Below are 13,472 nucleotides of genomic sequence, written 5' to 3'. Positions count from 1 at the left end.
ACACACACAACTCGTACCCGCTGCTGGGCCAGAGTGCCACAGACCCACAAGTGGTTTCCAGGGTGATGATGATGATGATGGCATTTATTAAGCGCTTACTATGTGCAAAGCACTGTTCTAAGCGCTGGGGAGGTTACAAGGCAATCAGGTTGTCCCACAGGGGGCTCACAGTCTTCATCCCCATTTTACAGATGAGGTAACTGAGGCCCAGAGAAGTAACTTGCCCAAAGTCACACAGCTGACAATTGGCAGAGCGGGATTTGAACCCATGACTTCTGACTACAAAGCCCGGGCTCTTTCCACTGAGCCACGCTGCTAGACGTAATTTACTTTTATATCTCTAATTTATTTAACGTTTGTCTGCCCCTCTAGACCGTCAGCTGGCAGTAAGCAGGGAATATCTCTGTTTATTTTTAGGTCGTATTCTCCCAAGCGCTTAGTACAGTGCTGTGCCCACAGTCAGCACTGAACAAATATGACAATGAAGGAACGAATGAATGGACTGGAGGAGGAATACCCACACAAACCCTCGGGCCGGGTTTCCGGAAGGGGTCCGGAGGTGATTCATGCATTCAGTCGTATTTATTGAGCACTTACTGTGTGCCGAGCACTGCACTAGGCGCTTGGGGAGTCCAAGGTGGCCACATACAGAGACAGTCCCTACCCAACAGTGGGCCCACAGTCCAGAAGGAGGATTGTCTCCATCCCCGGGGACCGCCACGACCACCCTACGTGGGCTGGTGGGAGGATGCGGCAAGCACGGTGGGCGGCAGGGAGGAGGCCGGATGAGGGGAGGCATTATTTTGTTAGTATGTTTGGTTTTGTTCTTCGTCTCCCCCTTTTAGACTGTGAGCCCACTGCTGGGTAGGGACCGTCTCCACATGTTGCCAACTTGTACTTCCCGAGCGCTTAGTACAGTGCTCTGCACACGGCAAGCTCTCAATAAATACAATCGATTGATTGAAGCAGAGAACGCGCCCGTGCCGGGCACCGACGAGGAGAGGAGCGGCAGAGTCTCAGGGTGTCTGGGCAACCACTACTTTCTTTGCTGCCCACATTAGCCCACCGACTACTATGATTCTTGCTCAGCCAGTCAACCACCTGGACCACCTCAGGTGGTTCATTAGTCCGAAACCTTCACTGCTGCTGGTATTCCTCACAAACATGGTGACTCGCTTGGTGTTCTAAGCAGGAGCATAATACAGCAGGAGTTGGTTCATAATACCAGGTAGTATTATCGCCACACACCACTCAGGGGAGACTCCTCAGACAATGACAGATTTTGAGATGGGGAATGAAAGGCAAATCAAACCAACTCGAGGATCAGGGTGTCGACTTTGGCTCCCCTCGGCGGTACTCGGGACACAAGCCTGACCATTCGACAGGAGGGGCCATGGAGGAAGCAGTGTGGTTTCCTCTGAGAATCTGCCCATTTCCCATGAACTCCCGCTTTTCTGTCTCCATTTTCTGCACCACAGCGCTCTTTTTGCTTTCCCACCTGCCCTCTGCCCACCCTCAAAAACCAGCTCCCTTTCCTCATCCCCTTAAGCATCCACGTCAGCTTCCGAGCCTCTTGGAATAAGTACCAAATTAATCCACCGTCCTAACTCATGCTTGACCCCTTGGGGCAACTGAGAGCGGCTGGCAAGATACCATGCATCTTCTTGGCACTCACGTCTCCATGCCTGGTCCCATCTGGCCAAAGACGCTGACCTGGCAAAGGAGGAGTGATGGGCCTCTATTTAAAGACCAGGACACTTTTCAGGAGCAAGATGACTGGGGCTGTGTTGTGAAATAGAAGTTCCCCACTGATTTTCCTGGAGGCTGGGCACGCAGCCTGTTTTCCCTTTTTTGGGAAAGTACCATGTAGCTTCCCAGGCTAGAGAGGTCACTTTCTGGCCTGGAATGTCATTTTGGGGCCCGGTGTCACCACTACTGGGAGGCTGAAAGGAGAAAGCTAGGAGCACTGCAATCCCAACTGACATCACTTAGCTAGTAACAATAGTATTTATTAAGTGCTTATTGTGTGTACAGAACTGTACTAAGCTATGGGTTTTGGCTATGGGCCGCCAATCTCCCTGATTAAGACCTTATTTCCTCTTCTCCCACTCCCTTCTGCATCACCCTGATTTGCTCACTTTATTCATCCCCATTCCCACCCCCAAAGCACTCTGGAAAATATCCACAATTTTCTCTGTGTTTATGTCTGTCTCGCCCTCTAGACTCTGAGCTCTCTGTGGGCAGGGAACATGTCTGTTATATTGTAATTTCCCAAGCGTTTAGTACAGTGCTCTGCACATAGTAAGTGCCCAATATGATTGAGTGACTGACTCAAGCTCTTCAAAAAGAACGTACAAAGAGAGGAGGCCTACAAGGCCTACAATACTACCCTTGGAAATACTGAGGAGTGAAGGGGGAGAAAATAATCAAGGACCTGGAATCTCACTCTTCTCATTTTATAGAATTAATTGGCCTAATGGGAAGAGTACAGGTCTGTGATGTAAGAGACCCAGGCTCTCTAGTCCTGGCTCTGCCACTGACCTGTTGTGTGACACTGGTCAGGTTAGATAACTTCCCTGGGCCTCTGTTTCTTCATCTGTAAAATGGGAATAATACCACTTGTCCTCTCCCTGCCTCAGAGGGGTTTTGTGAGGATATGACCTTATTCATTCATTCACTCATTCAACAGTATTTATTGAGAGCTCACTGTGTGCAAAGTACTGTACTAAGCACTTGGGAAGTACAAATTGGCAACATATACAGATGGTCCCTATTCAACAACGGGCTCACAGTCTAGACCTTAGGCAAGTCACTTAACTTCTCAGTTGCCACATCTGGAAAATGGGGATTGAGACTGTGAACCCTTTCTGGGACGGGGGCTGTATTCTACCTGTTTACCTTTTATTTACTCCAGCAGTTACGTCAGTGCCTGATGTACAGTAAGCACTTAACAAATACCATAAAAAGGGACACGGCAAGTGCACGACCAAAGAAACACGGCTACCCTTAAAATCCCTAATTTACAGCAGATCTTTCAACATTAGAAAGTTACATTATAAAGACAAACTTCTAATACATTTTTCCCTAACAGGTGTGGCTCTAAAGTGTAATGCTTAGTAGAGTGCTCTGCACACCGTAAGCGCTCATTAAATATGACTGACTGAATGAACAAAATTCAGTTAAATGGATAACAATTATGCAAAATGTTTTACTAAGTAGACTGTGTATGTATGCTCAACCTGCCTATTATTTTTAAAAGGCTTATCAATAACACGCCAATAACAGGCAGCTAAATGTAATGAACTTTAAAAAGGCATTAGGGAAACACAACTAAATTGCAATAGCAGTCCAATTAGGAAATCCAAGGGACTTCAGCAAATAGTTAACACTGCAGGAATGCACCTTCAATACAAGGAGTAATAAATAACACCTGAAATCACTAACATATTTCCAAAATATTGATAATGGACATTCATAATGATAATTTTCCTTTGTAATTCAGTTCCAGAAATGATGGAGTTTTTTCTCTGTCATTCTGCGCAGTGTGGGCTTTGAGAAGGCTTTGTAGGAGTAGATAAGAAATGTTACCCCAAAGTTCTCATTCATCACATTTAAGAAAAACTTTTGGTGAAAATAATTAACTGCCAGAAGATCAAAATGAAACTGGTGTGTTTGTGCACACTGACTGACTCATTATACAGATGACATCACTGAGGAAATATTTTTGAAGAGACTTTGGTATTTATGGTGAAACCCCCTAAATATTTAAGATTTTACATGGATACATGGGATGCATAAACCTGGTTCTCCTCAGTTAATCGTTTCATGGCCACATTTTTAAAGTTTTCTTAAAGCATGATTTCTTCTTCCACTCTGCAAAAGAAACAAATAAAAAGTTGTGGAAAACTCAAAGTATTCAAACCACTATAGTAATAGGCTATTCACTAGAGTGGTTGCTTGATTTAAAATGGATTAGTCTGAATGCTAGTGATTTGTGTAAGGCAGGCAGCAGCTGACAAACTAAGACAGCAAACTGAGTCAATCTACTTAACTGTTGCTAATGACCGATGTTTTCAAATCCATCCTGAGGACTGGATTAAACTGCAGCTGCAACCAACTATGATCCATAAAACCACTCCTTGATCTTAAACTCTAGAGCTTCTTGTAAAAGGGGAGAGGGGCTTGAAAGTTATTTAAATGTGCATACTTGATGCATATGAAGAAGAGTTACAGGGTTGATCAAAAATATCAGTAATTCCTGGTGGGGAATTTTTCTGTCAGCATCTGCTGCAGGCACATTCCTGTGCTGTGACAACGCACAATTAGCATAATTTAAATTAATTTAATTTTAATGAAGCAGTGTGGTCTAGGGGAGTCAGAAGGACCTGGGTTCTAATCCCCGCTCTGCCACTCGTCTGCTGTGTGACCTCGGGCAAGTCACTTCACTTCTCTGTGCCTCAGTTCCCTCATCTTTAAAAGGGGGTTTCAGACTGTGAGTCCCACGTGGGACATGGACTGTGTCCAACTTGGTTAGCTTGTATCTACGCCAGAGCTTAGTACGTGCCTGGCACATAGTAAGAGCTTAACCAATACCTTAAAGAAATTATTTGAAATGTCCTAGTAAATTGTTTTCTTTTCCCAAAGCAAGTAAAAAGTGATTTGTAAACAATCCTCAGAAGATACGACAAGACAGGATGTCACCGTTTTTTTAAAAAAAAAACAGAATAATTTAATCCAAGTAAAGACCTCTGATAGTTTAAAAAAAAAATCCTATTACTAATGAACATGTCCTTTTAATAGGGACAATTAGTTCCAAAAAGTTAGATAAGTGTTTCTGCGAATAACATTATTAGCACATCATGGTATACCATTAACTTTCTATTAAGAATCACATGGCTTCTTCAGAATGAAAGCTACAACTTGAGTGAAACACAAGGGAATTTCCAGGAAATAAGAATCAAACCGTTAGCAGGATCTGTCACACACAGCCTGAGGGCGTCACGTGCTCCAATTCAAAGCAGATTCAGGTCATGCTATAGTTTACTTACGAGACTTGATTTTGTGTAAAACTTACGAGACTCAATGTTGTGTAAAAGAAGAGAAAGTCACAGGCATAGGCTCCTTTAAATCTAATCTACTTATTAGAGTGGGCATTTAGTACAGTGCCACGCACCAAGTGCTAAATAAATGCCACTGACCAACTGATTTACGAGACCTGTCCAAATGGTCTTGGAGGGCCCTTCAAAAGGTAAAAATGTGAGAGGAAAAATACTAGTCTCCATATGTTTCCTGTCCATCATCACTGCCCAAACTCAACTCTTGAAACCTGGGAAAGGTCGGGGGCACCGATCTGTAGTAACAAAGCTCAGCAAAGAATGACAAAGTTCCCAAAACACACAGGATAGCTCCTGAGGCTCATGTGCAGCAACAAACATTGCAACAAGAGCCATAATCACTGTATACATACAGAGTGAATGTAATCTAGGCAAACCATAACACAGCAGTTTTGGGATAACTTGCGTGGTAACATGAAATAACTGTCACAGAGATTACAGTGTGAACTTTTACATCACGTATATTTTAACACCAAGCACTGTATACAGTCTAGAAAGGACTGAGAACAACTCCAATGCACTATTACGGGATTTGTCACGAAACTTCATGTTAAGCCTTTCCAAATGGATTGTTTGTTCCCTTCTGTGTTATATTTGGGAAAGGATCTTGGTTGGACAATTCGGACTACAGGATGTTTTCTTTTAAAAACAGTAATACTGTACATTGGGGGTGGGTGGAGGGGGATGGTAAGTGAGGCTTCAGCCTCTCAAAAACATACTACATATATATCACTTCATATAAAAGCTTTTAGATTCAAATTGGTTCCATAGGAAAAAAAAAAAAACTGTTCAGACTGCATAAAATATCGCTGTGCCTCCAAAGCAGTAGGAAAGAGACTAAAATGACTATTCCTTACGTGTACAGGCTATTAGTTGAAGCTATCCACAACTACCAGACGCATGGTGGCAGGGAGCCAGTTGGATGACAAGTGACTTGATACATAAGTTTCTGTGGACTCCAGAGTCTGATCTAGGCAAGGGCATTTGGTTAAGTTTGACGGTGAGCTAGACGAGTCAACTATCTTCACAAAGTAGCCAGCAGTACACCGAAGGATGAATATTGCTCTAGATAGGGCTATGCTCGTATTTTTCTCCTTTTCTCTGTTACACTTTTATCACCCTTATCCTTCTCCCCCTTACACTGTTCCTAATAAGAAAAGTTATCTGTGATGACTTTATCTGTGATAAAGATAGAGGAGACTAAATAACACTCTTATCGGAAATGGCCCAATTTTTTTTTTTTTGGCAAAACATTATTCAGCCTGAGAGATAAGGCCCCCCTCTCACCCCTCCCACCCCACTATGTAATGTTTCATTATAACTCTAAAGGCAATGCCTATCATAAACAAGGCTGGGAAGGCAACTTGGGCCTTGAAACAAAATCTCCACCCTACTAAAATGGATAAACCTACCGGTTCAGAAAAGGAACAATTCCATACTTCCTTGGCGGAAGATTCAGAAAATGGAACAAAGAAACCACCCAAACATAAAGACTCCAAGCAGCTTTGAAGACACAACGGTATCACTCTCCACAGTCAATACTCTCTGGAACAACAGCAAAAGAGTAGCCGCCCGGCTAAAATTGAAGTACCCATCACAAAATCGCCGTCGCCCATTAAGAGTCTCATCTCAATATAAACACAACCTTGGGGCAGCGAGTCCACATATCTGAAAACACACCCAGATTTGTGAATGTCGGGATTTCCAAAACAAAAGAGGACCAATAAGAACGACTCACATGCACAGCTTCGACAATTTGCGTAAAACCACCTCTCCCCCATAAATGTGCTGCATTTCTGCCCTCCCCAGCCTCCCCACGGCTAAATCATCTCTGAGAGAACGTGTTTCCCATCAAACCCGGATCCTGCTGGAGTAGACAGGAGATTCAGGAAAGCCAGGTCAAATTTAAATAGATGGCGTGATTAACAGTATTCATTTCATGCCTGGCTATGTTTTACGCGACATAAAGACTCATGAGTAATTACCGTGAACTGAAACTCCTCACTGACCTCCGAGGGCGGCTCGCAGTCAACTGGGGATGCTGTTTTATAACAAAGACCGATGCCTTTCATCCGTGCCTTTCTCTTTCTTTTATGCTACGAGCTGTGAGCACCTTCCAGCGCTGTCTGAGCACGGTACCTCTGTATCCATGTCTCTAATGCAGCATGAAGATTACTGTGGAAACCTATCAAACTAGCAAGCAGCAACGTCGGCAGCCAATGAGAAACAGAAAGGGGCAGAATCCAGCACATGCTCTCTGAGGCTCGGATACTGTCACCACTGCTTAGCAGACTGCTCATCTAATTATAGCCATTTGCTAGCACTGTGCTACTGGAGCAAAGCACATGAGCAAATTAAATTTCAATAAATTAAACCCCAAAGACACAACAATCTAGATTTTCTGTCATCTTGAGGACAAATGGCTCCTCTTAGAAGCCCTAAGTGATTTTTTTTTAAGCAGGGTGCTTTGTTTTTTTCAATTCAAAGAAAACACATCCGAGCCGAACCCCAACAAGGAACGGTACCGGTCTGCTCGGATTTCATCGGCTCCCGAATTTAACTTTAAATTAAAAGTTCACCTTCTTCATGTATTACTAATGAGATAAAATGAGGCACTCAGCCTTAACTTGCCTCAATTAGCAATTTACTGGTTATCTGTCACAAAGTACTAATCAATCTTCTTTCAATACAAATCAAGATACCGCTTACTTATGGAGATCAAGAAAAACTGCAAATCAATTTTGAAAAATCCCAATTGTAGGTACCATCTATGTCCTACAATTATAAAAATGAAAAATATCACTTCTTTAGATAAAATTGCATGATAATGGCATACGTACTGTATGCAAAGAAAAAAAATTAAAAAAAATCTTTTTGATAGTACATGCGATTACTCATCCCTGCATACACGCAGATGCTTCTGAGGTTTCCAGAAATTATGAGCGAACACTCTGGCTTCTCTTTTTAAAGATACACATTCCTATTTAAAAATACCTTTTCCCTAGATTTGAAATGCAGCCATAATACCCAAAGTACATTACCAGCAGTCTCCCCTTCTTTGTTTTCTTATCACTGTGAGTGCAAAGCAGCAGCCACGTTTACACTGCCTCAAACTCAAAACGTTTCTAATATGTGGCACAGTTTCAAATGAAGGTTGCAAACCTATTTGTCATTCCTTCAGAGTGTGTCTTTCGAGAAGTCTTACAAACTCGGTCATTCTCAAATTCACTAGTAAGATGCAAATGCCTAATCACGACTTTTCTTTTTCTGTTGATGGAAAGTCCCCACAAATTGGTCTTGTTCTACAAGTGTGAGAACAGGTTCCTTTGAGAAGCACAGCTATCATGTCTCTGAGTGAACAGGCCCAAGAGATGCACGCTGACCACCCCCTCTTGTACTCTGGTTGAACACAAATTGTTTGTTTTTGCTATTGAAACCATGATCCATAAACTTGGTGCAGGGGCCGGGAGGTGGGGGAGAAAGCCTGCAGAAATATGTGGTCCATAAATGGAGTGGAAAAAATTAATACACTATGGTATTCATTAAGAACTCTGTGCCAAGCACTGTACTACGCACTGGAGTAGTTACAAGACAATCAGGTCGGACACAGTCCCTGCCCCACATGGGGCTCAGAGTGTAAGCAAGAAGGGAGAATAGGTATTGAATGCCCTTTAAGATGGGGAAACTGAGCCACAGAGAATTTAAGTGACTTGTCCAAGGTCACACTGCAGACAAGTGGCGGAGCCGGGATTAGAACCCAGGTCCTCTGACACCCAGGCCCTCTTTCCACTAGACCCCACTGCTTCTTCTGTTTGGCTATTGGACAAACTTGGGCAAAAATGGGATGGAAGACAGATCTGTAAGTGAACATTTATATCCTTTGTAGCATGCATAAAGTCTTCATCTCTGGGAATTATCAAAGAGCAATCACCTGAAGAAGGTGGTGAAAATCGAGAGGGATTGATTTCCACGATTTGGCCTCAGGCAGGAATCAATTAAGGCTGCCGGCACACACAAGCTCGTAACACTTTCAGGTATTTATCGAGGAAAGATTTAGCAATGCCGCTTTTCTATCCATCCAACCACCTTCCTGAAAAAGCATCCAAGACAGTTTATCTTGCAACTTGTTTATTTCAGTCCCATGTTTCATCAGAACATAAGTAGCCATTTCCTGCTGACGGCAAAAAGTTCTGCATATTACCGAGCTTTCCCTCATCAATAATGAATATTGAGGTTTTCTCCAAAGTAGATAAGACTCCTGGGGATGCTTTCTAGGAGGCAGTGTCTGAAATTGACCAGTTTTTTTTGTGGTACCTGGTTTTCTATAGAGCACAAAGCTGTCACCTTGAACTTGAAATGACCCGCCTGTGGTTACACTTGAATCACCAGTGAGTTAGTCCTCTCTTCCCTTTGTCTCTCTGCCCCACTGCTAATTCTGCCTAACAACCATTTCCATTGGAAAAAAATATGACCTCCCTGGCTTTATACTCCCCCTGCACATATAACTAGTACAGCACTGATAGCTTGAGAATTGGTGCAGAGGCTAATGATGATCAGAGGTGCAGAAATAACCCAATTTCGGGAGCCAGGGAAAATTTGAGGAAGCCTGCTAGGACTGATTTCCCAGTAATGCACAAAGATGTTTGCATGTACCCACAGTGAGTATATACAAAATAGTGTAATGTTTTACAATCAACCCAATTCCATCTTGGGTCATGTGAGCAGCAGTGTAGCTTACTGGATAGGGCACAGGCCTGGGAGTTCAATCAGTCAATCAATCGATTGTATTTATTGAGCGCTTACTGTGTGCAGAGCACTGTACTAAGCGCTTGGGAAGTCTAAGTTGGCAACATATAGAGACAGTCCCTACCCAACAGTGGGCTCACAGTCTAAAAGGGGGAGACGTGGAACAAAACCAAACATACTAACAAAATAAAATAAATAGAATAGATATGTACAAGATAAATAAATAAATAAATAAATAGAGTAATAAATATGTACAAACATATATACATATATACAGGTGCTGTGGGGAAGGGAAGGAGGTAAGATGGGTGGATGGAGAGGGGGACGAGGGGGAGAGGAAGGAAGGGGCTCAGTCTGGGAAGGCCTCCTGGAGGAGGTGAGCTCTCAGTAGGGCCTTGAGTTAAAACGACCTGGGCTATATTCCTGGCTCTGCTGTGTGACCTTGGGCAAGTCACTTCACTTCTCTGGGCCTGTTACCTCATCTGGAAAATGGGGATTAACGACTGTGAGTCCCATGTGGGACATGGACTATGTCCAACCTGATTGGTTTGTATCTACCGCAGCACTTAGAACAGTGCTTGACACGTAGTAAGCGCTTAAATACCATTAGCCCATATGCAGCATGAAAGACCAAAGTACAGCAGAACTACATGTATTTATCAATTACTGGTATTTATAGAGCAATTACTGTGAGCCTGTAGTACACAGGGATTGCCTCTATTGCTGCGTTGTAGTTTCCAAGCGCTTAGTACAGTACAGAGCAGTACAATACAGAGAAGCAGTGTGGCTCAGTGGAAAGAGCACGGGCTTTGGAGTCAGAGGTAATGGGTTCAAATCCCGGCTCTGCCAACTGTCAGCTGTGTGACTTTGGGCAAGTCACTTAACTTCTTTGCGCCTCAGTTATCTGTAAAATGGGGATGAAAACTGTGAGCCCGCTGTGGGGCAACCTGATCACCTTGTAACCTCCCCGGCGCTTCGAACACTGCTTTGCACATAGTAAGCACTTAACAAATACCATCATCATTATTATTATTACAGTGCTCTGCACACGGTAAGCGCTCACTAAATACGATTGAATGAATGAATGCTCTTTGGTCCACACTTGTACTTCTACCAAGAGGACAGAACTACTGCCAGGCTCCCGTCTGCTGATCCCCAGACCTCATTCCCCCTGAATCTCCACATCATTCCTTCCCTGAGGAGAATTCCCCAAACCACCCTCTAGCTTCCAGGAGGAGGAAGGAGCAGCATGGCCTAGGAGACACAGCATGGGCCTGAAAGTCAGAAGGACCTGGGTTCTAGTCTCGGCTCTGCCACTGGTCTGCTGTGTGACCTTAGGTAAATCACTTAACTTCTCTGTGCCTCAGTTACCTCATCTGTAAAGTGGGGATTACGACTGTGGGCCCCATGTGGTACAGTCCCTGGACTGTACCCAACCTCATTACTGTGTATTTACCCCAACGCTTAGAATAGTGCCTGGCACATAGTAAGTGTTTAACAAATACCATAAAAAAATAATAAGGTGGGTCCTGGGGACTCAACCAATCAATCAATCAATCAATCGTATTTATTGAGCGCTTACTGTGTGCAGAGCACTGTACTAAGCACTTGGGAAGTACAAGTTGGCAAAATATAGAGACAGTCCCTACCCAACAGTGGGCTCACAGTCTAGAAGGGGGAAACTTTAGAAGGACTCTAAACCAACCTAGTCTACTGAATGCCCAAATCCAGCCTTCTTCTAGCTTTCTTTCCCTTGCTTACTTCACCCCACATCCACAGAACTTTTGCACACATTTTTATACTGTCATTTCCCTCATCTGTCATTTATTTGACTGTCTCCCAGTAGATTGAAAGCCCCCAGCAGACATGCACTGTGTCTACCGACTTAGACTCAAGCACTTTGTACAGAGCTTTTACACACAGTAAACGCTCACAACCTGCAGGGAAGACTGCACATAAACAAGAGTCTGGAAGAGCAAGAGGTATGTGCTTAACCCTGAGAAATGGAGAGTTAACCCAGAATCCTTACGGAGGTGCTGTGTGAAACACAAAAGCTTTGCTCTGGATCAAGCAGAAATGAACAGTGTTATGCTAGGGTGCCTGGCTTATTTTTAGGAGAGAACAATCTGTATACCTTGCTGTCTTTCTTCCCCGTGGGAAACTTCACCTTGGTTAATGCTCAAAGGATACATGCAGGCCACCAGGGACAGAGAGAAATATCTTGCATAAAGGAAGAGCAGCGATAAAGCAATAAATCAAAGCCTTACCCTGGACTCACTGGGAAGAGGCAGCTGGTATCCCCAGCCCGGCGGTTAGTGGCACTCCTCCAGCACTGATCAATCAAACGTATTTATTGAACACTGACTGTGCGCAGCACCTTGTATTAAGTGGCTGGGTCAGTACAATATAACAGAGTCGGTAGACTCGTTCCCTGCACACAACAAGCTTACACTCTAGATGTGGAGACAGAAATTAATATATATGCAAAAAATTACAGATACGGACATAAGTGCTGCGGTGCTGAGAGAGGGGTGATCACCAGCTCTTCCTACACAAGGTCTCTCCAACGGATCAGGCCACTTTACTGCCTCGATCCCCTCATGGGGAATGAACAGAGCAACCTGCTGAAGGCTTGCTGGTTGACTGCTGCCTCTAGGCCCCAGTGAAGACCTCCAATCAATCAATCAATCGTATTTATTGAGCGCTTACTGTGTGCAGAGCACTGTACTAAGCGCTTGGGAAGTACAAGTTGGCAACATATAGAGACAGTCCCTACCCAACAGTGGGCTCACAGTCTAGAAGGGGGAGACAGAGAACAAAACCAAACATACTAACAAAATAAAATAAATAGAATAGATATGTACAAGATAGAGTAATAAATATGTACAAACATATATACATATATACAGGTGCTGTGGGGAAGGGAAGGAGGTAAGATGGGCTTCTGCTGCCCAATGCTTGGCCAGCCCCTTTAAAGTCTAGGCTACTGCATTTTGGATGGCCTGTCCTATGGAACATTGAGAGGCTGCAACTGTATAACTAAGGACTGTTTGTCTGGAGCCATGGTAATTAACTTATTTTAACATTGTTATCTTAGATTGTTGGCTAAGTTGCTTAATGTTGTTTTGTCACTCACTGTTTTCCAGCCCCACTTAGATGCTGGGCTCCCATGAGTCAGGGACAGTGTCTGGACTAATTACAATGGATTTATTAAAATGGACACTATAGCGCCACAGGTTGTTTTTTTTAGTGGTATTTGTTAAGCGCTTACTGTGTGCCAGGCACTGTTCTAAGCGCGAGGGTAGATACAAGGTAATCAGGTTGTCCCACATAGGGCTCACAATCTTTATCCCCGTTTTACAGATGAGGTAACTGAGGCACAGAGCAGTGAAGTGACTTGCCTACAGTCACAGAGCTGACAAGTGGCAGAGTTGGAATTTGAACCCATGACCTCTGACTCCCAAACCCGGGCTCTTTCCACTAAGCCAGTTGGTGGTACATTGATTAGCGTCCTTGCCTTCCAAGCGCTTGATCTGGGTACGGTTCCCGGCTGACGCGAGTGCTTCCCCTTCTAGACTGTAAGCTCCTTGTGGGCAGGGAATATGCCTGTTC

At 43.8% G+C, this 13,472-nt stretch overlaps 1 protein-coding gene across 3 annotated transcripts in view; it reads right to left on the bottom strand.

The window, feature by feature from the left end:
* The window catches only part of FAM110B (family with sequence similarity 110 member B), a 136,281-nt gene that overhangs the window by 52,687 nt on the left and 70,122 nt on the right, over positions 1 to 13,472 (bottom strand). The window contains exon 1 of one of the 3 annotated variants that reach the window (XM_038766692.1): positions 7,100 to 7,276. The exons of 1 other annotated variant lie outside the window; for it this stretch is intronic. The gene's annotated coding sequence lies outside the window, so the exon portion shown is untranslated. Of the gene's footprint in view, positions 1 to 7,099; positions 7,277 to 13,472 lie in introns of those variants that run through there. One more of the 3 variants, XM_038766693.1, reaches the window with a different exon arrangement.

Source organism: Tachyglossus aculeatus, chromosome 25 (assembly GCF_015852505.1).
Source record: "Tachyglossus aculeatus isolate mTacAcu1 chromosome 25, mTacAcu1.pri, whole genome shotgun sequence".
Taxonomy (NCBI): domain Eukaryota; kingdom Metazoa; phylum Chordata; class Mammalia; order Monotremata; family Tachyglossidae; genus Tachyglossus; species Tachyglossus aculeatus.
The sequence above is the reverse complement of the archived record's forward strand: the minus strand, read 5'-3'. Positions and strand labels throughout refer to the sequence as shown.